This window comes from Poeciliopsis prolifica, unplaced genomic scaffold (genome assembly GCF_027474105.1).
Source record: "Poeciliopsis prolifica strain line A6 unplaced genomic scaffold, Auburn_PproV2 SCAFFOLD141, whole genome shotgun sequence".
NCBI classification, from domain to species: Eukaryota; Metazoa; Chordata; class Actinopteri; order Cyprinodontiformes; family Poeciliidae; genus Poeciliopsis; species Poeciliopsis prolifica.
In genome coordinates this window covers 103,002-127,701 of record NW_026562516.1, presented here as the reverse complement: position 1 = coordinate 127,701, position 24,700 = coordinate 103,002, and the positions used below count along the sequence as shown (strand labels likewise).

Here is a 24,700-nt window from a genome sequence, read left to right as displayed (position 1 = left end):
ATTTAGTTTATCACTGTTATTTTGTTTAAAAAATATAGTTTTTTGAATATTGCAATTTTCTGTATTACACTACTGGTCCAGTAGGTGGCAGCAAATATGCCCTCAAAACAGGGTAGAAAGAAGAAGAACGTAGCAGCGACGGGAGAACTGACGTCACATCCGCCATATTGTTGTAACCATAGACACGGTTGTAACAGCTTTGTTGTCTTCTTTATCCTGAGTTCTGGGCTTTGTGGAGGAACATGCCCGGCCGTCGCTGCTGCATTCGCGGCTCTTCCAGTCGTTCGCACGGCAAGAAAGAAGAGAAATTAAACAACGGACTGCGATTCTTATGCTTTCCGAAGAAACACGAAGGCAAACTGGTGTCGGAGGTGACGAATGCTTAGCCTGGGTGACGGCAGTTGGAAGGAACGACGTCACTTTCTATTCATTTCACCACCAAAATGGGTCGTTTTCACTCAGGTACGCTCTCGATTTAACACTCACTAGTAAAAGTGACGCTTTGTGATACTATGTGTGGTATTTTGCACTAGTGTTGCCACTTTTTGATGGAGACCATGAACGCATCCCTGAAGATGCGTTTTTTTAAGCACAGTCAGTAGGTCAGACCTCAGAAATCCTTTCCAAACCGATCAATAGTCGTCTGGTTCTTAAACATACTATTCTGCGCATGTGTAAAACTCAAGGCTCGGGGGCCAAATGTAGCCCGCCTTAACTGTCCATGTGGCCCTCCCTCACACATTAATACAACCTTCAAGAAAACAGTTGTGTGATTCGGTTACATTTTAGCAATGTAATCAAAGCATTTTTGTCTATATTGTGCTAAATGATGGCAATATAAAATATGTATTATTTAATTTTAATTTCTTCTGCAATCACCCCTTTGAGGACACTCATAATCTGGATTATGGCTGCAACTAATGGTTATTTTATTTATTTATTATTCGGATATTTTTTTTTTTTATTGAAGACTTTGCATGCAATATTAAACATACATTAAATGATGCAATTAAACAAATAATTACTTTTTTTATTTATCAAATTGGATTTGAAAATTAGCTTGTGTAGAAAATGTTTTTACAAAACAATGGCAGTTGTTTTTCTCATGTAACATTGTTTACTCTCTTGCCCTTGATGAAGTAAAGTTAATTTGAATTTTAAGTATTTTTAAATATAAGAAAATAAACATGTTATTGTTTAAAATGCACCATCAGAATTCCTTTTGTGCCTTGATCACGTGTAGCATCTGCATTTAAAAAGTAGCAGTGTAGCAGTTACAGTAGATGCATGCTGTACAGTTTTAAATAATTTAAATTCTAAATAAATATTTGCAGAACTTAATACTGCTATGAGTCTTTTTCTTGTTTCTCTACATGGTTTGGCTTGTACTTAGTTTTCTGGTCTTTACTCTTTAAATTTTGCTACATTTGAAGGCCTTTCAATTCGGTTCTATTAACTCAGTTAATGTTTTTCCAGGAAAACTAGCGTTTGAAATGCTAACGACCCATCCTGACTGGAAGGAGGTCAGGCAAGAAAAGGAGCAGCAGGAGACGCCACACACAGCCAAGCTTGTGCAAAAATGTGAAGAGGAACAGGTGGAAACTGACCTCTCACAACCTGTCAAGGAAAGTTCAGAGAAAAACATGCTTGACCAATGAAGCAAATCACTAGTCTAAAGAGTGAATTCACTGAACTTAATCTTACAGAACTGTTCTTAAGGGTGACAAAAAGGTAAAATATTACACCGGGCTTCAGAGCCATTCCACTTTTCAGGGCTTGTTGCGCAGGTTCCAACAAACTTGACTCACTTTCAGATGGTTCTCCTCACCTTAATGCGTCTGAAGTTAAATTTTCCAGTGGGTCGGATAAGTTAGTTATTTTACGTGCAGCAAGAAACCGCCAACGCTGCATTCGAGGACATGATCGCCACGTTCTACGCGTGCATCTTCCCATGATCGTCCAGGTTTCCACGGAGACGGCGTCCAACATGGAGTCAGAGGACGGACACAGTGGAACGGTGAAATACGTCACCGGCATCACTTCGCAGGGAGTCACTTCCTTCGCCTCCAGAGGCTGGAGGGGTCAGCAGTGATGTAGAAATCACAGAAAGCTGTGGTCTGCTGGACATACTGCAGCCGCATGACGTAGTTCTGCGATTTAACATTGTTGTGCTCTTATAAATCTGTGTCCAAATGGTGTTTTGTTTTTTTTATTGCAAAAAGGAAATCAACAAATACTGTAGGGCAGATGTGCTCTTGTAATATGACTTTATTTTCAGACAAATTTCACTTAATATTATGACTTTATTCTTATAATTCAATTTTTTCTTACTGTGGCTGTAATACGTGTGTTACAAATGTTACGAAGTTGTGAAAGATCACATTGCTCGCGTTCTCACTAGAACCAGGAAGATAGAGACATAACACCAGTTTTAAAGTCCCTCCACTGGCTCCCTGTAGCTCAAAGAATAGATTTTAAAATATTGTTGTTGGTTTACAAATCACTGAACGGTTTAGCACCACAATACATCAAAGATTTGCTGTTGTTGTATCAACCTTCCAGACTCTCAGGTCTTCTGGTTCTGGTCTGCTTTGCATTCCCAGAACCAGAACCAAGAGAGGAGAAACAGCTTTCAGCATCTATGCACCAAAAATTTGGAACAAACTTCCAGAAAACTGTAAAACAGTTGAAACCCTGACTTCTTTTAAATCGCAATTAAAAACACACCTGTTTAGAGTTGTTTTTGAAATGTAATATGTAACAATGCATTGTCTATTATATGTTGCATGACTTTGTGTTCTTGTGTTTATGATGGGAAGCACTTTGAAATGCCTTGCTGAAATGTGCTATACAAATAAAATTTGATTGATTGATTGATTGCAAACCAATAAAGACTTATAATTCTTCTGTAACTGCTTCGTTTTTATTTCGTTTCCATCATGTAACTTTGGCAAATAAAGGCCAAATATTTCCAAATCCACATCATTTGTTGTCCATGACAAGAGAAATAAACACAGTTGAGGAGTTTTGGAAAGAATAATTAGTTCCTATGTTTCTGAGGGGGAACAGATTATTTCAGACAACTGAGATATTTGGTTTCCCTCCTTAACTTTGGCAAACAAAGACCAAATGTTTCCAAATTCTCAACAATAGTTGTGTGTGATGGTAGGATTGAGCAGGGTAAGTTTCAAGATGATTTGAGATTTTTGTCCATGGCCAATGGGGTAACAAACATTACACAGTGTGAACTTCAGGCTGTTTAAGAAGAACCTCACACAATACCAGGTTTATTTATCTATTTACTTAGTTTTATTGTGCTGATCGATTATGTGATTCGTTTTACCGAAGTGATAATATGTCTGTATTTTGTTGAAATTACGGCCAACAATGACACGGTGTGACATTGTCTAAATGGACACCAGTCAAACACAATATGATAAAAACCAACCCGGGTAAAGTTATCCTTCCTGATCCACACTCCATTTAAGTAGCGGTGATGCATACGGAGGGATGTTGCTTGATACCTGCCATAAAACAGAAGAAGACTTCAGCCTTGTTTAATCTGTAGATTGCAGGACACAATGCACCTGAGTGCATCATCAACCCAGCATGCACAGCACAGGTGAGAAAACGTCTGTGGGTGAAAAATATAACGAAACATCTGCATTGTTTAAAAGTAATTATGAGTTTTTACATATCACAAGCAGCAATTTTTAGTTAGTAGGAACATGACGACAATTAGACCAACGTGTTCACCTCAAGAGACAGAGGCCCAATTTCAAGGCATTAATTGCAAAGCTAAATTGAACTACAGAATGGCACTATTTAACTGGAAAATATCTGATACTGCCCCGTTAAATGGATAACTTTAAAGCACACTGGTTGTAAGGTTATACTGATACAGATCAGAGACTAGCAGTGATTAAATCCTTGTTCTCCAACGTGGAACTAAAACATATTAAACCTGGTTGTAATGTTATCTGCAGATAAATGAAATGAAACATTAACCCCAGATTTTCAGGTGGTGCACTTCTTCTTTCTGCGTGTTGGATCTCTTTTCCTCTTAAGCAGCGTTTTCACTTTTACTCACATAAAACTTTTTTTCTTACAATACCTGCGTCTATGTTTGGGTGCTCCAGGTTCCACATTGTGACAGAGCATCACTGGCAACACCAAAACAACCTTGACAGCTTTAAAAGAAGCAGTTAACAGAACATGACGTATTAGTAACCAACTCAGCCAATTATGTCTCCCCTGAGAGGAGAGATAACGTGTTATTGTTCTTCCCAGGTTCGCTGCAGAGTTCACCAAGACCTTGATCTGCCTCCTTGGCTTATTAAGCCGCATCACTGAAAATCCGTTTCTCCTTCCCTCCTGTTCTTTGTGTTTCCAGATCTGCTCCCTTTCTGTCATTTTGACTCCACAGAGGACGCATCAGCCTCCAGCTTTTATCAGAGGGGGTTGTTTGTTCTTCTGCTGTACCTGCATGAAGAGAAGAAGGTGCAACTTTAACTCAGGTTTGTGCTTTGGCATTCCTTGGTCGAAAGGGATTAAGGTTTGTTTGTTGCTGAGATAAAAAAAAAAAAAGAAAATATGGTAACACAGATCTCTCACAATTTCGAGTCTAATCACAGAATTCTGACATTTTTTCTCAGAATTTTGATTTTAAAAAATTCCTCACATAATTCTGACTTTTCAAAGTGATCTCAGAGTTAATCTTCTGAGATCAAAAGTCAGAATGGATGGAAAACTTTCCATCTTCCCATTTCCTACCCTAGCACATTGATCAGCACGTACATGAGGATGATTGACAGCACTAAGACCCTCCCCTTGGTTCTGATTGTTTTTTGTTTTTTTACTGGGACCAAATCATTTTTACAGATGGCAGTAGCAGCACTAGGAGTATGTGGAAGAGCTTGATTTATTTTCACAGATTATCTTTCTTATATTGTCACAACATAGTGACACTTTTAAAAATTATGGAAAAAGACACATTTTGGAAAAGTTAGACTCTACAAGTACTTTTAGATTTTAATTTGGAAATACATTTAAGTAACACTTAAATGTATTTGAATGTAACTATTCATCGTTAGGTTTTACTTTTTGTTTTTATATTTTAAAGAAGAATGTAAAATATAAACATGTTCTCAGTTCCAGGAAGACATGAGTCCATATTTCTGTTCTTCCATATCATTGAATATCAGTTCTTCAACCCTATCATGAAGCTTTTATAGTGGTATGTTATTAACACCCCATCAGTTCTGAGTGCTGCAGCGTTGGCAGCTGTTCACAGATGCTTTTCATCGCCTTGACACAGTGAACTTTTGAACTTGAGACAACGCTCCTGCTCACTTTCTTTATCTGCTCTAAGAGTTCAGATGTGATTTTATAACAAGTGTGGACATTGTACTTGTATGACTGAAACGTTTTTTTTCCCGTATATGAAACAAAACACTTGCATCGTATATCTAACAGCTGCAACAGTCCTGGCTGCAGAGCTCCACTGGATTCAAAAAGGGATATAAAGTCAGGATGGTGGAATAAAAATAAGACCAAATTGCTTCTTTGCTTCACTCAAATAATATTGGCACAAATTGAATTATTGGAACGATACCGACATGTTAACATGAGCCAATACCGAAGTCAATGCCAATATATTGTGCATCACTATGTATCGTTAAAATAAACATTTCTGGTCTATTCATCTCATTTTTCTGCAGAATCCGCTGTTTCCAATGCCTGGTTTCACAATTGCAATCCAGACTTTGAAGATATTGCTGTTACTTCTTATGTTATTTACTTATTTATTTATTATTTTTATTAATTAAAAAAGCACACATCTCCAACTGAAAACGATTTCTCAGCACACCATGTTTTCATATTGCCGCTGCAGGCACTTTGTTTACACCAACCGATGCATTTTTAATGAGGGATAATAAACCAGAAAGTGGAACACGTTGCTGAAGAGGAGAAAATGTTCCTTCAGGGGGATTTTCAAAGTGCTCTGAAACTTTTTAAGCTACACGAAGCCCGGTCTGAACTTTTGAGAAATCTGTTTAATCAACACAGTCCTTGTTGCTGAGGTTTATAAACCAGACCAGATGTGGCTATTCCATATTCCTCCTCACCGTCTCCAGCTCCTAATGCAACATTATGACTGTTATGTAAGCCGCTGAGTTGCCTCCACACCTCTGCTGCAGCTTGCAAGGAGCCATTGCAGAAATATTACAGAGATAAATATTTAAATAAGAACAAAACACCCTAACTTGTTTCCCAAAACACCAAAAAGTCACAACGAGGAGATTTTAACATTTCCTAAATAACAGCTAATTAGGAGTTTGTGCTGCTGCCGCTGCTGCTGCAGGTGTTTGCTGTTCTCGTTTCAAGGCAGGCTGCTTATCAACAGAAAAAACAGGAAGAAGCTGAAGGACTTGCAATTACCAAGCTATCGTGTCACCTCTGTGTATTTAGGCTGTGTTAGATGCCTGCTCCTCTGTAATTAGCTCAGCGTGCTAATAACAGGAGCCGACATCTCTGTGCCAAAATAGATATTTATCTTAGACATTGTCGCAGTGCTGTGTCCATTCAACTTGTTTGCTGCTAAAAACAAATGTTAGAAATGTTTTCAGTTTAACTGATTCTTAAAGTATGAAATGAGTTTGCACGTTTTTAAACTCAAATTTGGGTCTCGGCTGCTTCTAAAAACAGCTCAAGCGTTAAAAAAAAACAAACAAACAAAAAACACCAATACAGTTTTTGGCAAAGTTTCACAAACCTTCGGAATGGAACTCCGCCCAAGCTGAGTTCCAGAACGTTGAACTAGTTTTACTGCGGTACAATGGCTGCTGGAAAAGTGCTTGTTGTTCGCTTTCCATTCAGAAACCTTTGGCTGCAGTCTTATTGGCTGTGCACGAGGCTCTACTGATGCTTTTCAGTAGTTTTGGAGCTATTTTCATGTGGGAGTGTAAAAAATGAGTCGTTACAGGAAGCATAATAGGTCACCTATCAGTGAAAAAAATGGTTGGTTAAAAAAAAAAACACTGATTCTATTCATCGTTATTCAGATTTAATGAAAGAATTTGATTTCCAGTATCGTGTAGTTCAGCTTTAAAGATGTCGGTTTTGTTTCAGTCATTCAAATTCACAAGTTTCTTGGTTGTTGATTATGTTTTAAAATTCTGGTTTAAATCTGAAACTGAAAGAGTGACAGACATTATGGGATAGGCCCCTATTACCCAAAATGTGTTCATCAAAATACATTTTCTGACATTTTTAGCAGGATATCTTCCTTTAAAATGTATTTTTGTGTGATAAAATGTTCTGCATATTGTTCTGTCTCATAAGAGCATTTTATTTTCATGGAGCTGCCAGGGAGAGACTCTTCCTGAGAAACTGATTGGTTTCTTTTTCTAAAATCTATTCTGGGAATCACAGCTTGCATCGTGTTTCTCAGAATTTCTGTTCCTGGTGGATTGCATTAATGTCTTTTCATCTTGGTTTTGGCCACAATTAAGATGTTCTTTGAAAACTTAATTGCTCTTTAGTTTCAAAATGTTTGAATCAATCACACTCAACAACCTTTGATTCACATAATCTTGCAGGTGAGACGTTTTCCTCTCTTATGAACAATCAGAGTTAATGTTTCATCTTTCTTTAGTTCATTTAGCAGTGATGTCTAAACCATCTGTTCTGATCCCAAAGCGGTGCGTCTCAGTAATTCTCATCAGGACTTTAAATGCAAAAGACAGATTTTCCGTTCTGTAAATGGATCTGAAGTGATATTTATCGCAATATGATCCCACCGAGACCTGCAATGTTCTGTTAATGCCTTGCAACATAGAGACATAGTTCAACTTTTTTATGTTTTACATCAGTTTGGAATATGCATATTTAAAGGCTTCTGATTTAGGCTCGCTAATATCCTATAAATTTAAGTTTTTATGCATAAATAAAGTATATGGTGATTTTATTTATTTATGTATATAGTATAAAACTATCTTTTTCTTGAATTCTGAAGCAATTACTTGATCTTGCATTCTGCAGTACTTTAATCAAACACAGGGTGGTGCTACAGCTAAATGGAAAACTACCAGCCCAATAAGAAAGAAAGGTACGTTCTGCTGCATAAATTGCTTAACAATAATTGGAAAGCAAATTTGAAATAATCCTAAAAAATACGATGATTTATTCTTTAAGAAATGTAAAAGTTGACCTTTATTTACAAATCTTGAAGTTTTGAGTCCTTTCAGGAGCTTTAAAAATAGGAATGAAGCTACTCAAAGAACAACCGTCTGCCTTATTTTATTGCAATTAGTAAAGCAGAAATGCAAAAGCTCAGCAAACTGATTTGAACTTGTTTATATTCCCTCAGTCTGCTGGGAAGTCAGTCATATCAGCAGCCTGATGCAACACGACCGATAAATGAGCAAAAAAACGCAAAATACACAGATGAAATATTCTGAATATTACTTCATTAAATAACTGTATTTGTAGTCAAATGATCTCTAAAATGCCACTAAATTCCATCAACAGTTTTTAAGTAATCTATAATTTCTTAATGAAGAATAAACATGACCCAAACAACCTTGGAGTTCTGTGTAAATTGAATTGTTCCCCTTTATGAAATCATTGATTGCATCTGAATAATAAAGTTTTCGAGTTGGATTTTAAAAGTCACATTTGGGTTTAATTACTGCCAGACCTGCAGAATAATGGAATAACTTAAATAGAACCTGTCAAACAACATGAAGTAGGAACTCATGAAGCAACACATCACATCCCAGTGTAAAGAAATAAAAAAACAGAAACATATTCATTTAAATCTGTAAGTCTGGAAGGAAAGATTTTTTTTGGAAAGTTACTTAATGATCCTTCTCAGATTCAAGTTTTTGTTGTTTAAATAATTTTAAGATAATTTTAAATATGTTTTGATGTGAATAACCATAAATGAGCTCCAGCAGAAGACTTATGTAAGCTAAATTTTCTGCACCAGTTTGCATTTCCATAAAGTTGTTCAGCTCAGTTATCATGGTAACTAGTCATTTTGTTGCTATTTTTTAGACTTTTGCAAGAGCTTAGTACTGTCTTTCTTTCTGCCTCGCTGCTTGTTTCCCTTTTTTATTCTTTATTTTTGACTCCGAGATAAAAGGCAGAGCTATTATAGTTGTTTTCCGACTCACAGTCCACCTGCCGGATGAAAAGAGATTCAACAAATAGAAGAATAAATGTAAGAAAGAGGCTTTTACATCATTTCAGTTACAGAATCAGCAAAATGCCGCTCTATTTTCATATTAAAAGCAGAATAGAAATGGTTGCAGACTTGTTTAACTGAACAAAGAAAACTCTCAGGTTTGGACTCTTCTCTTAACACCACAACTCTGAATAAATTAAAAAGACTTATGACATATCTTATTCAACGTACACAAACAGAATAAAGTCAGGCTTCTCTGCTTGTGGAAAGTTAAAAAAGCCTCAAATTAAACAGCGCAGCCTCATTTTGGGAGCTTATGACAGCTAAGAGACGAGCTGTGAAACCTGCAGGAGGGAGTTCAGGGGTTGTGTAATGAACGCTGCATGAATAAAAGAGGATAAAGTGTCGAGAGGGAAATCGCTTTATTATAATACGTCATCTTGAGAGCTGACAATGAAAGCAGCTCTAAAAAAGCTAATTCTGTGACTGGTTGAGGGGTTATTTGCATGTCACTTGTGGGATTTTTTGTTGTTTTTGAACAAATTAAGAGTCAATTAAAACAATCAAGGAAAGAAAAATACTTTAAATGTTACCAGAGGGGGAGAGAAATCATCCTCCCTGTGCTGGGAGGTACTGTACCTTTAAGCAAGGCAAGAATTAGATTACCTCCCCAGCTTATCATCAAACTCAGCAGAAGCTTGATAATAACCCATTAATCAAAAGAACAAGCCAAACCTGGGAAACATCTAAAACATGAAGAAAAGTAGTTGCTGAGGACCAGAACTAAAAACATTAAAACAGAAGATAACATCTTCTGTGTCTGTTGTTTTCCAAATGTTTCTATGTTCTCTTGGGAGATTTCTCTGTAAACCTGACAGGTACTTTTCTTGGGCTTCCCAAAGGTTAATCTGCTGTCTTGCAGTGTCAAGGTTCTGCTTATTTCTTCCTTTACTTCTTTATTTAATAAAGGGACAGTTCACATAAATGAAAATGTACATGATGAACCCCAAAGGCTAATTTCCATCTGTAGTCCCTTAACCCTAATAAAGTGTCAAATTAAAACCAACAACAGGAGGCTCTGAAAAATTTTGAGAATAATGCAAATGGCAAAGATGAAAATAAAAATATAAGATGAAGTTTAGTATTTCTTGCAATTTTTTTATGAATTGTGAAAACAAATATTTAAAAAACCAACACTGTGCTTAATTCAGAGCTGACGACAAAATAACATATGATTCTTGGACGTACATCTAATATCTATAAACAAATCAATTGCACTCACAGTGTGTATAATTTGCATGAAGCACTAGCTTAAACACAACTAGCTGCACATTGCAGGACGTGTTCAGATTTAATTGCAGCACCAATGTAAACACTCAGCTCTTGGTGTGTTACCTAAAGGAAGCAGTGAACATATAAAACCTGACTTTCTTTCTAGATTGACATCAAACTTTTAATGCTAGTAAAAAATTTAAAGTTTACATTTTTTCTTTATCAGTGGAAAAATGTGACACAGTGAAAAACCTGAAGGCACCATCTGTTCTTGCTGGTCTAACAAAAGAAAAGCCTTCAAATCCTAGAAGAAAAGCACCACAGAGAATAATGCTAATTAATTTTAAAAACCGTTTTTCACTACAAGTTGCTGTATTTTGGGGGTTTTATGCCGAATGACAACAGATAGCCTGCAGAGATGAAGACATCATTATCCTTCTCAGTTCAGGAAATCTAATCTGCTTTGATCAAACTGTCTGTTACTGACTTTATCTTATTACTTGCATTTTACATTCAGGATCATTAAGGAACCATTTGTGTGTATCCTAAAATATATTTTCCCCAAAGTTGATTTCTGGAAAAGCAGCTAATCGTCATGAATATTTATTTATGAGCATCTAACTGTGTCAGTGAGGCATTTGATTTGATTCAGTGACACAAAATATTTGTAGATTTTCTTGCTGGGACCAATTATTTCTTAAAATTATCACATCACTAACCCACTTGCATATTTTTATTTCATCTGCTGCCTAATACCTGAAATAAGATCACAAATGTTTGATGTAATGATGTTATTTTTGATCTAAAAACAAACACATTTAATAATGCATTTCAGTAGCTGTGAAGACACAGTGACGTATGAGATGAAAAATGTGAAATGAAAATTTCTGCAGAGAATGTTTAGTTCAGAGAAATCTTTCTTTCAATGCAGCAAATGATAACAGGATCAAGCTCTTCAAACTTCTGCACACTTTTACAATACAGTAGGGATGAATAATATGGACAAGAAAAGGTTTATAAAAGCAAACTGGGGAGCCACTAATCACTGAAAGTGAAATGAAGGAGGATGGATCCAATAATAACCATCAATTGACCAAATCAAAGAGCCGTTCTGGTATTTTAGACCAATATTTTCCTTATTAAAATTCCACTGTCTGTTTTTTTTTACATGTTTTTTACATGTTTTTCTACATAAAGCTTCTAAATTGATTAAAAAATACAAAAATCTGAAAAAGATTTCTAACCTGTCCACCCATGTGGTGTTTATACCTGATTAGTGGCTGCATGGTTGCACTGGAGCAGGCGTCAACCCGTCAGTCAGCACAGACACACGCAGGACAAATTTGCATGCACACAAACAATCACAGCAAAGGGAAGTTCAGACTGACAAATGAGCCTGAAGTGCCAGTCTGGCCGATTGTATGAAGCTTGAGGATCCAGAGGCAGCATGAAAAATCCATGTAGAACCACAACGGCTGCGATGCTCAGCAAGACAACATAGATTATGTGAACACTGATCCATTTATCAAATCTAACCATAATAACCTAAAGCTGACTAAACTCCCAGCTGTCTGGTTGCTATTTACACCATCTTAAATACAAACTACTCCAACAGTGGTATTGCATACGCTATGAGTTTATTTTGGCAATTTGTGAGTCCAGAATATATAATATAAGTCAACCAGGGAATGAAAAAAAAAACCCTGAAATATGTTTGTCCTGTTGTTTTGATGCTTACTTATTAAAATAAATGATTCTCTGCCCCTTTCAGTCCACTTTACAACTTTTACAACCAAATTAAAAACACTTTATTAAGCCCAAATTGAAGTTAAATGTTGCAGTTTTCATATCATCGGTGGAGGCAGCAAGATGCAGTGTGGATGTTTAATGGGAGGAGGCCAAAAAATCAACTAACAGGACTGGAATAAAAGTTTATGTTCAGGAAGGAACACCAAAGCAAAAGAGGTTCAGAACACTTACTGAAAGCCAAAGTTTCTTCCTGCTACAACGCCGAAGCGTTTACGTTTCTTTCTATTAGTAACACTGTGAGATTTGGAAATAATGTTTGGATGAATGTATCAGGATGAGATTATACTACCATATATTGTTTGGTGTTTTAAAACAAAAGCACATACCCATGTGTTTACAGATTAAAGGGAAGGTCAGCACACTTGTATTTTTTATCAGCTGTGTATTCATGTGTGTTTGTGTTTATATGTAGCCTGAGAGGTCTGGAAATAATTAAGATAAGGGTGGAGGCTTGGGGGAGGTTCACATGCATCTCTGGGATATATTTAGCTGTAGGTATTCAGAGGCAGAAGCTTTCCTCCGTTCCTTTCAACAGTTTTACTCTTCCTGAGTGTGTCAGCACCTGAGATGATTCAGCCTCTCTCCACAAAACTAAGCAGAAGAAAACAGGGTGTGGTAAAGCGAGAGAAGAATGCATCTCTGCAGCTGCAGCAATAGCAGAGGTGGGAATTGCACCATGAAGGCAGTTATTGACTGATTTGATTTTCTTTACCAGCTGCAATTGAATACCGTGATGAGATAAGCGAGTTTCCTCTCCGTGTCCAGGACAAATCAGCGTACAGATGTTCGACCATGAAGGCTCCTGACCAGCACACCATAAAGAAAGATGGAGGAGCCAAGGGAGGAAATGAAAAAGCAGGATACAGTTACATATCTGAGAAAGAATGAGAGAAACTGAGATAATGGCAGCTTCTCTTTTTTTACTCTCTAGACACACAACAGTCTGCCTTTCGGATTATCTAATGGATTTAAAAAAGACAGGATTTTGTTTAGACGTTTATTTATACTGATAACCTGAAGGCCACTGGCAACACAAAGCACCTGCAGGGGAAATCCAAAACTTTTTTTAATATTCCTCATAATCAATACTATCATTTCAGGGAGCATTCATAACCCTGAACTGAAAAGTATCTCTGGCACTGATACTTATCCACAAGTTGCTTCAGTAAAGCAAAAATGTAATCCAAAATGTGTTGAAAAATTGTTCTGCTTACAAGAAGATCATAACAGTCCAACAGTTTATTCATACGGACACAACAAGAGAGGGGATTTAGCAGCCGCACACTCACCTGGGAGCTGCAGGAAACTGGGAACGTTTCACATCAAGACGTCCGCCCACCTCTGGAGGAAGGCAGCAAAGGAAACGTGAAACTCAACCCTTCCTGTCCGGCTCTAAATCAGGATCAGAGAGGAAGATTATATCATATGGCTTGTGCTTTATTGTCTGAAGGTTTAAAGTTCAAATGTTGAGCAGCGGTGAAGACTAGTCATGTTAGAGTTTGAGGTTAAATCAATTACAAATCAAATACGCATGCTAATTAGATGGGCTGTGTGACTATTTGTATTTATTTATCTTAAATCATTAAAAGTTTAATTATAACTGTTGGACTGACAAAAAGTGTCATTTGGGATCAAAGTCGCAACAAATTTCTAAAAATGTTACTTAAAATAAACACAAATTTGACTGGATGAGCTGCAAAACTGAGCAAAAATTCAGCAAAATTCCAAATTATTTATTTTATATTTGTGATTCAGAAGCAGCATCTACTATGCAAAGGAGGCAACTCTAGAAATATGAAAAATAAGAAACTGAAGAGACTCTAAGTGCATGCATAAAGGGGAAATATTTTCCAGGCACATTATGCCATTCTATAGCCAATTGTTGCCTTCAGTTGTTATAAAAATGCTACATATATATCAAATGTGACAAAAAAAAAAAGATTTGACTTGTACATAATACTGCCACTTTAAAAACAGGGGCTCTAACTTGTTTTTTTTTTTTCTGAAATACATAAAAAATGTAACATTAATCACATTTAAGGTGGCACTGTGGCATGATGGTAAAATCTCAGGATAAAGATTGTGGTTTAAAAGATAAATACATTCTTCTTTATCATGCAGTTTAAAAACTGATTTCTTTCCACAGTCCAACTCTTCAGCTTGATTTTCCCTGTCCAGATTGATTCCAATATAATATTAGAGGTGGTCCAGCTCATAATCCAGGTATGGAAAGTATTAATAATATATTCCTGGCATTGGTCAAGACTTTGATTGGCAAATGTTTCATGATACATTCCCCAAAAAACATGAAATCCAGTTTAACACATCCAGTCACCCCCCATCACCCAGTTTTACCAATTAGTTCTCTCTAAGTCTCACATTTTTGCACATATGAACATTTATATCCTCAATGATTTGATTAATCAACCCAGTCACGTAAAGTCAGAACACTAATGCCTGTGGAGTTTTCACTTTTGAAATTTTTCTGACTTACGAGTGAGTCGGACGTACGAGCTGCAGGTATCCCAACCCTGAAGGAAAGGAAAACACCGACATGTGGCTTTAATGTGGAGCGGGTCTGCCAACCGGGCCTCCAAGCATCCCTGAGACCTTGAAAACACACCTCAGGACGGAAAGAAGCACGTCAAACACACACGCATTCCTAAATCCTGATATCTAAAGTATGCGATGCGGTCTGACTGTAGATCGTGCTTTAAAGAGGCTGAGAAACAGCCAAAAGCGTGCAGGTTCTGTAATGGTTTCAGCATGCTTTAACTCCCTTTGCCTGACAAGATCTAACCCGAGTTAAATCATTCTTGAATATCTTTGTGGAGAATTCAGCTACGAACAGAAACCCAAACAAGTTTGAACGGAACAGTCAAAAGTCTGTGTGTTGACGAGTAAACTCCAAACTACAACACACAGCACAGACCTGACACAAGCAGCTATTTCCAACTCTGCTTTGAAGTATTACTTATATATCTTCAGAGGAAACACTTGAATGTGTGTTAGAGATTAGTGAGAAATGCTTTTGTCTTTCCCCAGAGACGCAGTGCAGTTTTTTCCCCCTGTCAGATCAAAGCAGCCAAGCTGCGATTTCAGAGATGTCAAAACCGGGTGGATGCCGGCGCTATGAAACATACATGACAGGATTACAAGGGGAAGTACTTTCCTGAATAAAGAGAAATTTTGATGAGCTTAAGATTGCTTCTCTTTACCCTAAGAAGTAACTGAGGGATAAGTCGGCAGAAATTTCTATTTTTCCATTCAAAATAGAGTGCTGCACAGCAAGTTTCCATCCCGTTTTTATTCTCACAGCCACATTTCTGTGGTTAACAGAATATTTTTGATGTTTAAAGGGAAAAGCAAAATCATTCAAAAATAAAGGATAACACACTGTTTTATGTGTGGTTTGTTTTTGGGTTCTTTATTGCAGTGGATTCCTTCCTTACTGAGCATTTTATGGTCCTTATGAGGAAGGAGTTTCACTTTTAAATAGAGGTCAAAATGTTTCCCAGAAGGATGTCGCTTTGACTCGAAATGAAAAATAAATCCCTTCCTGGTGTATTTGTGCCATTTCTTCTAATTGTGAGTTGATTCACAGACACGCGGTAATCTCAGTGGAAATTTCAATGTTGCAGTTGAAGCAGCAAAGATATATTATAATGTCACCTTGCAGTTGGAGATCCAATGCAGTTGGATATGAGGGAAATATACCCTATTATGCATTAATACATGCGTTTTAATACATAATACATGCGGAAGGTAAAATCTTACTCATCTCTGCTCTTGGGGCTGCAGACAATCAAATGAGTGTTGCTCCTGGATTGGCTGTTTTCAAAATGCAGCCCAATAGGTTGCTATGCTAACTTGTTCCACCTTATTTGCTTTGTACAGACGACTCGGCTGCTCAGATCCTTGGCTGTCATGAAACTGGAGATATAGACTCCATTGAAATTTACAATTCTACCCAACGTGTGTCCATGACTTAAGTAATGCTCTAGTTTGACTCTAGGAAGCTTACAGGAAATTGCCTGCTCTGTAAACAATCCTCCTTCGCTGCGAAGAGAGAAATGCCGATTCGAACGAGGATGATGCTAATGCTAATTTCATATTCGGAAGCGTTGCCAACACAGACTGAGCGGCTTTCTTCACTTCTTCCACTGTCTTTCCTAAAGCTACAAGCAGACAACAATGTGTTTGCTGACCAGTAGAAAAGCTACCAGAGACAATCAAATTCAATGGGAGAAATCCCAGATGGAGAATTGAAGGGAGATGAGAATCAAGCATTTTTCTCTTTATTAAGAAAAATTACCAAGTACAAAATTATAATATCGCAAGAATACTTTCACAGATTTTAGACTTCACGAAAGTCTTATTCTCTTTTCTTCTTTTTGAACCAGGAAAGTACCGCACCAGGTGAACATAGAGATCCACATGTGTTTAAGCAATCCTCCAACCTATCATAGGTGTAAGATTTCCTGCTGTTCAAAGCAAACACACGCACACACACGGCGAGGACTCCTCTCTGTCCATCTGGAGACGATTAGTGTTTCTCCAGCTCACAGGAAGTCAGTCATCATTTCAGGCTGACAGGTACATGGAAGAATCCGACCGTCTCTCTCTGCTCCGAGGCGTCCCGTACAACCATCAGCTCTGTGATTCTTCACAGCTTTTTGGCATTCGCTCTGATCGTCTGGCGGGATCAGCTGAAGGAAATCACCTTGCTTTATGGAGTACAGAGAGTGAACACAGATCGTTTTGTTTATTTAACCTGTATTCAAAGCTGCCTGGGAATCCCACTGTTTCAAAACCAGCCAGATCACAATGTGCCAGTAAAACTTTTTTTTTCACTGCCAACTCACTCGCTGTGTTTCCATTACAAATGTGCACAAAACCTTGTTGATATTCCAGTAATTTGGAAAAACGCAGTTACGCAATTGTGGTGTGCCCATTGAAATTGCATTATGTAACTTTTGCTAAAAAAATATATGTTTTTAAATATTTGTTTAAACCATCACTATGTCATGAACTTGCTATTTAGACTGTCTCCTCACAGTGCTGTCAATCACAGTCTTGTAAGGCGCTGCTCATCCTGCTCTTCCTTCCCCTTTGCTCAGTGGTATACTTTATATTGTGAATGCTAAGGCTAGCCAGCATGGAGTCTAATGACACAGACACTTGTTTTTCCTGTCGTCATATGTTGTTTTGCCATTAGTACATTTAGCAGCGACTACATGTGTATGATTGACAGCGCCAATACCTTCCTCCTGGCTCTGAATGGTTGTTATCGGTCATGCATTTCTTCAGTGGAGGAGGTATCTCATACTGTCATGACATATGACATATTTTAACAAATATGTAAAAAAAACATTTTCAATAAGTTACATACTGCAGCTCTAAGTAACACAACCAATTAAAATCGTGAATACGTTTGTTTACGCAACACGTCATTAAAAAACATGCTTCATCATCTGCTTACCACTTCCTGTTGTCTTCTTTGTGTGATATGAACAAGTGTTGAAATTGAAATACACAAATTTTATTACAGCCGAAAAACCACCTTATCATGACTCAAAAATGTTTCAATGTTTTTCCACATGTTTCCGTTGGGTAAATTTATGTTTGTAATTCTGATTTTGGTAAATATGTTGTCAAACAAAACAGAGCTACTGTAGTGCTTGGTGTTTTTGGATCACAAATTTCCATTGGTCCACCTTGATTGGGCTCTCAGAGGTAGACATTTAAATTAAGGCAAAGTCGTAACGGTTTTTTTAATGACTGCATACTCACAGTTTCCCTCTCTTTTTGTCATGGGCCAGATTAAAGAAAGAGCTGACAATTCATTTTCCTTCAAATGCCATTTTTTGGCTGTTCTAAGGTGAGAACAATCACAATTTCTCTTATTTGAATAAATATTTGAGTGCCTTAAAAGCTTTCAAAGTGCAATTATCTGGAAATTAAATATGCCATCATGCTATTATCACAGTGATTTATTCTGCCTCTCTGCTTCTCCATTCATAATTTAACCTTTTATGCACTTCCCATGTTTTAAGTGGTGCCATGGCTCCTGCCTCGGCGGCCTCACGGAAACGTGCAGACATGAAACATTTTGCAGCCGTGGAGACGAGAGGTTGAAGAGGCCGATAAACTCCTGCTGAAAGTGTTTGTCGGTATTTCAGTGGTTAGATTCCAACTAGGCCAAAACTGGAGATGAGCTGCTGGGTATCTAAACATGGAGGAACATCTGTGAAAGTTTATGTACTGATTGAATTGTCCCAAAGGATTGTGGGAAGACTTTTTTAATATGCATACATGTAATTAAAGGGTTGCATATTAAGTGTCATGTTTTATTACAAATGAACTCAAAACTTTGTCAATATCCCCCTAATATCAAACACAATTTCAAATAAGACACAAATTTGAAATCATAATCATTTAAAAACATGCCGTACCATCATCTATGTTCTTCTTTGTGGTTTTCAGCAGTGGCAACACCCGGTTGTTGGTCATGTTACATGTGTGACAAGATTGCAGTTTCTAAACCAATTTCTTTACAGCCAGAAATATACCTCATCCTAGTGCCAAAAATTTTTATCACAAAAAAATTGGCACATTTCCATGATGCAAATTTATTTTAGAAATGTAAATTTGTGCAAATATAGCGTTAATGGAAAGGCAGCTACAGACAACTTCCTGTTGTCTTCTTTGTGTGAAGAAGTGTTGAAATTGTCAAATCTTTGCCTATATTCTGCTAATGTTGAAGAAATACGATTTTGCTTTTGCAGTGTTTCCATTAAATACGAAAGAAAATTGATGAATAAGTCATTGGAAATTATGGCAGCAGCAGATGCAAACAGTTATATGAAATATATTGATGATGCAGCCAATCAGAAGAGACGTTGGTGTCCTAGTCAGATGTTGGAGCAAAAGCCTCTTATACTTGGGAGCAGCTACGCTTGCAATGCTTTGGGAAAATTGTGCACTAATTTTGTAGAAGAGCTGTGGATTAAATGCCTTTAATTCAACAACATTTCATAAAATGCAATTCTGTGAGATCTCTAGTGAATCCAGCTTCACATTGTCCAAAAAATCCAAAAACAAACCATCATCTTCCTGCTACTTCCTGCAGTCTTCTTCGCCTTTTTCACCAGTAGTAGAGGCAAAAGTGGATGTGTTTTAATGAACAAACTTATTCATTTTAATTGCGTTTGTTATTTAATGGAAATATCACAATTGCAAATTTATATATATTTTTTAATTTGTGAATAACAACAAATTTGTAATGGAAACGCAGCAAGAGAGGTGAGGTACACTCTGTCCCATGACCTTGAAAGAATGAGCAGATAATGGATGGTTATGTGATGATTTTTACAGGATACAGATAACATGGAGTAGCAGCAAATCAAACCAGGCAGAGAGCGATCTCCCCTTTTAACAACTACCCTAAGATTAAAGTGATTTTGAAGTTCTGAGGTGCAGGGAAAGGTTGAAGGTGACAGGGATGGGTATTTTGAAAAGAAGTAGGTTTAAATAATAAATCAGGCTTTTATCACTTGGAACTGGATGTCGGTCTGAATTGTGAGATATGAAGCCCCTTTTAGAGACTGTCAAGTGTCAGAGAGATTTTTGAAAAGTGAGAGAAACACAAGGAGACAGTGTGATCTCGACTAAATAGTATCAAAGAAAAGTCGCGATGAAGGGTGGAAGGTTTGTGTGGAGGAGGATGATAATGATGAATGGCATTCAGGGAATACAAATACAACCATTTAAGTGAGATAATGTGGAGATTAACTCTGATGACTCTGTTGATTCTTTATTGATAAACTTTGATTGAAAAGTGGTTCTTTTAGACAATTATTTCTTAAAGTTTTTCTCCCCAAGGAACATATATTAAAGTTAAAGGGGTAATATTATTCAAATTGACTACTTTGAGCTTTGTATCATGTTATACTTTTTATACCTGTAGTGTTGCTTTGCATGTTTGATAAATCATTAAAGAAGGCAATATTATGTTTACTGTCATTTTATAGCACAATTAATCAACTTTAACTTAGTTGTTAAAGAATGCTGTATATATCTAATCCCACTTAGATATAATTAATTTATAATTTATCATCTTGAAACTAGGCCTCTGTCTCTAAAAACTCCTGCTGTTTCTGAAACTCCACCTTCAGGAACTCATCACAACATGGCTCCTCTGTTAAACCTTTAACAATGTTTCTGCCAGTAGCTCTGCAGGTATGTAGTTTCACCAGGTGTTTGCTAATTGCTATTGGCTAGTCTGAAGGAGCTGAGTGCAGGAGGGCTGATCTGTGAGGCAAAAGCTCAGACGCTCGGAAACTGCACAATTAAGAAACTTTGTTACTTTGCTCTGAGAAGGAGCTGCGTCTCAGATGGAGATCTAAATCCACACAGGAGATTTACACAACTCAATGGTTGCCATTGAGATTAAAGGATTTCTCAAACATGCATGAAAGAATCAAGGCAACAATCCAGGTGTGCTTCAGATGAGAGAGTAACATTATCAAAAGATGTAAAGCTAAAAACATGTCGACTTTACATAATACTGCTAGTTTAATGCAGAACTGTTGCGCTGACATGTCAAAGGCAGAGTTTTGGAAACAGCAGAAGCTTCTTATTTATTTATTTATTTAAGTTTTCTTCTTCATAAAGAGACATGACCAAATTTCAAGATGTCAAACTTCAAAATCAAAAATTTTTGAGTTATTGGAGATATACATTTTTAAAACAACTGAAGGTATTATAGTTTCTTGCTTGTGCTATAAAATGATTCTATGACTGGAAAACATAATACTACACCTTTAAAATGTTCATTTTTCTACATTTTTCAATCTCATATTACTGTCCTGCAGACACAGATTTGATATAAGCTCCTCTTTTCCTACTTTTTCTCATGAGGATTATTCAGAAAAGTCACCAAAGTACTAGGGCAGATTTTATTGAAACAAGAACCAGTTTCATCCGATAGTGTAAAGGGTGTAGATCTGGGGTTCCTATCCTGCAATTTTTAGATGCATCCCTTTTTCCGAAACAACCAAACCAAACGAAGGGCAGGCCTGGTCTAAACATGCTCACAGCTGTTAGTGTAAATTGTAAGTTATGCTCAAAGTCATAAGTAATGCTTACAAAAATAAAAGCGATGAGTTTAGTGCACAGTCTCTTCTGCATGTCCATGTTATGTTATACTTATATGTTTTAAGCAGAAAGCTGCCAAAATCTGGACATTCCTTTGGAAAATTGTAATTTCCGTGAGATTAAGCAGATTATCCATGCAAAATGTCATGCACATTGTACCTTCAGCTTATTGTAAGTCTTTTTGCATGCCTGAATTCAGCATGTAATTCTCATTTCTGCCAGCTGCATAAATAAAATATAAGGATTTTCTCTCTTTTCTCTGAACTCCTTCCTTTACCTCCAGTTATTATAGACGAGAAGCAAGTCTGACTTTCATCTTAAATAATGTCAACTTGGATGAGTCACGGGGCGTCGTCGCAGTGGCTTACACTGCTCACAGTGAGCGCGGCTCCGTATCCCATCATGCTCTGGGACTGAGGCTGGGTGAAATCACTGCTGAGACCCCGAGGGAGTGCTTAGCGAAAATATAAAGTTACTCTGATGGATCCTGGAAGTATAAGAGAAACAGTTCTTAACAATGGGGGTATGCAGCCTGTTTTACAAGGAAATTCAGTTTCATGTATATTTGAATATTAAACTGATAAAGCCTTAATATCTTTCAGATTGCATTAGCTTTAAATGCATCACAGCTGTAAGAATTATATAGCCACAATCCTTTTGATTTACAGCCTGTTACATGCATGAATTTTCTCTCATATACATGGAAATTTTATGAATGTGCCATAGCTGGTGGTTTAATTTGATTGAATTTGCATGCCTGGTCTAAAAAGTATTTTATAATCCCACACATGAGCACACTGTGGTTATATTTAAAGCTAAGACCAACACAGGTTGTGAGAAAAAGTGTCTGGCTATACACTTTGGTTCTAATAAATGAGATTCAGCCCCAGTGTGAGTTAAATACAAAAAAGTGTTTTTTTTTTTTTCTGAATATGTCTAATATTAGGTTATTGATGGAAATCTAGACTTCAGTTAAAAAATTTATAAAAACTACGACAACACATATAAACAACAAAGAAGACTGCTATAATGATTGATTATAATGACATTTTCTTTCGTCTATTCTAAACGCGCCATAAATGGGCAACAGCAGTTTTTTTTTTGGGCCAAATCAAAATTGATTTATTTTGCAAAACTGCAATGGAAACCCTTTTTTATTTTCATCATAAGAGTCACATGATCAGCAACCAGGTGTTGTCACTGGCAAAAACTACAAAGAAGAAGACAACAGGAAGTAGTTGGAGGACCAAGAAGCGGCAGGCTTTTTACAACCTTATTTACATATGGTTTTAATTGTGTTTTTTATTAAGTAGAAACATCACAATTACAAAATAGTGTTATTTGACATTAGTGGAATATTGACAAAGTTTTGAGCACATTTGTAATGGAAACGCAGCTACAGAGGAATAAATGCGGTAGGAGGCTTGAGCTCCATATGGACTTGGCAGGGCCTGCAATTACTTCAGTCATGTGACTTCAGTCTGTCCTGAGCTGCAGTGTTGCAACAAATGAGGTCAGCCTCCAGGTATGGGCTTAAACAGCAGGCAGAACCCTGGGACGAACACTCCTTCACACACACGCACACACCGTGTGGAAGTGCACATATTAAAGCTTACAGTGCGCTGCAGATCCACAGACACATCATGCATAAACACAAACAGCGCGTCTGGGCCATAGTGAAGATGAAGTGATGCAAAATGACATCAGTCGCTCCTGCTTTTGCATGTGACTCATTACAAGGCTGGCTGCTGGAGGCGAGGCATTATCTCTGCTGCAAGCGGGCAAAGAGGCCAGGTTATCAGCGCTCCCATCACCTGAAGTGGACATGAGCCTATTGATCCCCGGTTTGATGGGAGGAGGATCCTTGTCGCTGAGCAGGAAATGAATGTTGCACAAGGAAGCTGTCGATATATTGTGTGTTTGGGCAGATTTAGGTCCTGTGTCCATACATCTTTAGAATACAGAGAGCTGCAAAATCATAGCATGTTATTCTTCATTTTGATTTTTTTTTTCTCCCCCACTAATCTGCTACTGCAGAACTGTTTCTCATCTAATTGCTAACATTTTTGGTTTTCTGTTGGGTGCTTGACAAGCACTTGACATATGACGAGATTATGCATGAGCAGAGGACTGGCACACAATCATACACACATACACGAATACCTGAAGGCGATTTATGTGGAACAACAACACGCAAACTCCATGCAGAACCCAAGAAAGCTGCAAGGTAACAGCCAACGCCTGCACCACAGTTTATTAAACATGCTAAAAAAATATTGAAGGAAAAACAGAAAGACATTTCATTTTTTACTTACAATGTTGCCTACAGGGAAAAAGACTCCAAATACTTCTTTATTTATGCTATTTCAAATTATTATAATACTCCAACATGTTTTTTGTAACTGGAATTAGGAATGCGACTGAGATGTCAAACTAACCAATTATGATCGGTTACCATATTATGCTTTTTTATGTAAAATAAAACCCTTTGAACTGTTGCTAAAATATGCTACACAGATAAACTTTACTGAAAACCTACTGTTGATTCCTAATTGTCCCCCATCATTCAAGTCATTATAAACATTGAAACAGAGTTTAATCATTACTTAATCTACTGTTGAGGCCATTTCAGTCAGATTGAATCAAAAGAATTTGACTTGAATCGATCTCTTAATTACTTTGAGTGCCACTGTGGCATTTCAACATATCAGCATCAGCAAACTTAACATAATGAGCTTTGTGGCCCTGAATTTTAAAAACAGCAGCAGGTCCCCGATCATGTCCAGCTTATAGTGCCGAGGATGTGAGCTCCGGTTGGCAATTAGGTTTTTCAGATTTCAGCAACTCTAGTATGATGAGACGCCGGTTAAGCTAATCCTCTATCCACTTCACTTGTGTGAGCTCAGGCTTCTTTGTATCACAGAGAAAAGGAGAGATAGAAGATGAGAAAGAGGATGAAGTAAAGAAAGGGAAGTCAAAAGGACAGTAAGGAGAGGACAGAAAGGGAAAGAGGCTGAATAATCCTGGAAATGAAGAATTTTCTTGCATATTTTTACAAAAAGAAAGTTTCTTTTAGCAAACTTTCTATTTGCATTTACTGCAGAACACATCATCCAAACATACCTGAGCAAAGAACAAACTGACCTTGGTTTACCTGCAGACTTTGACTCATCAAACATGGCTCTTATCTCAGGTATCAAGCTGTAACTTGAACTAAATAACAAAAAGAAAAAAGGCTCAGAAAAAGCATTAGGAATTAGAGAAAAGTTT

The 24,700-nt window shown here is 37.2% G+C and overlaps 1 long non-coding RNA gene across 1 annotated transcript; it reads left to right on the top strand.

Moving 5' to 3' along the window:
* The first annotated feature begins 135 nt into the window (after nt 1–135).
* LOC129355682 (uncharacterized) lies at nt 136–2,912 on the top strand. Its single transcript, XR_008605302.1, has 2 exons — nt 136–462; nt 1,477–2,912. It is a non-coding gene; the product is annotated as an uncharacterized LOC129355682 (long non-coding RNA).
* The last annotated feature ends 21,788 nt before the right edge of the window (nt 2,913–24,700 follow it).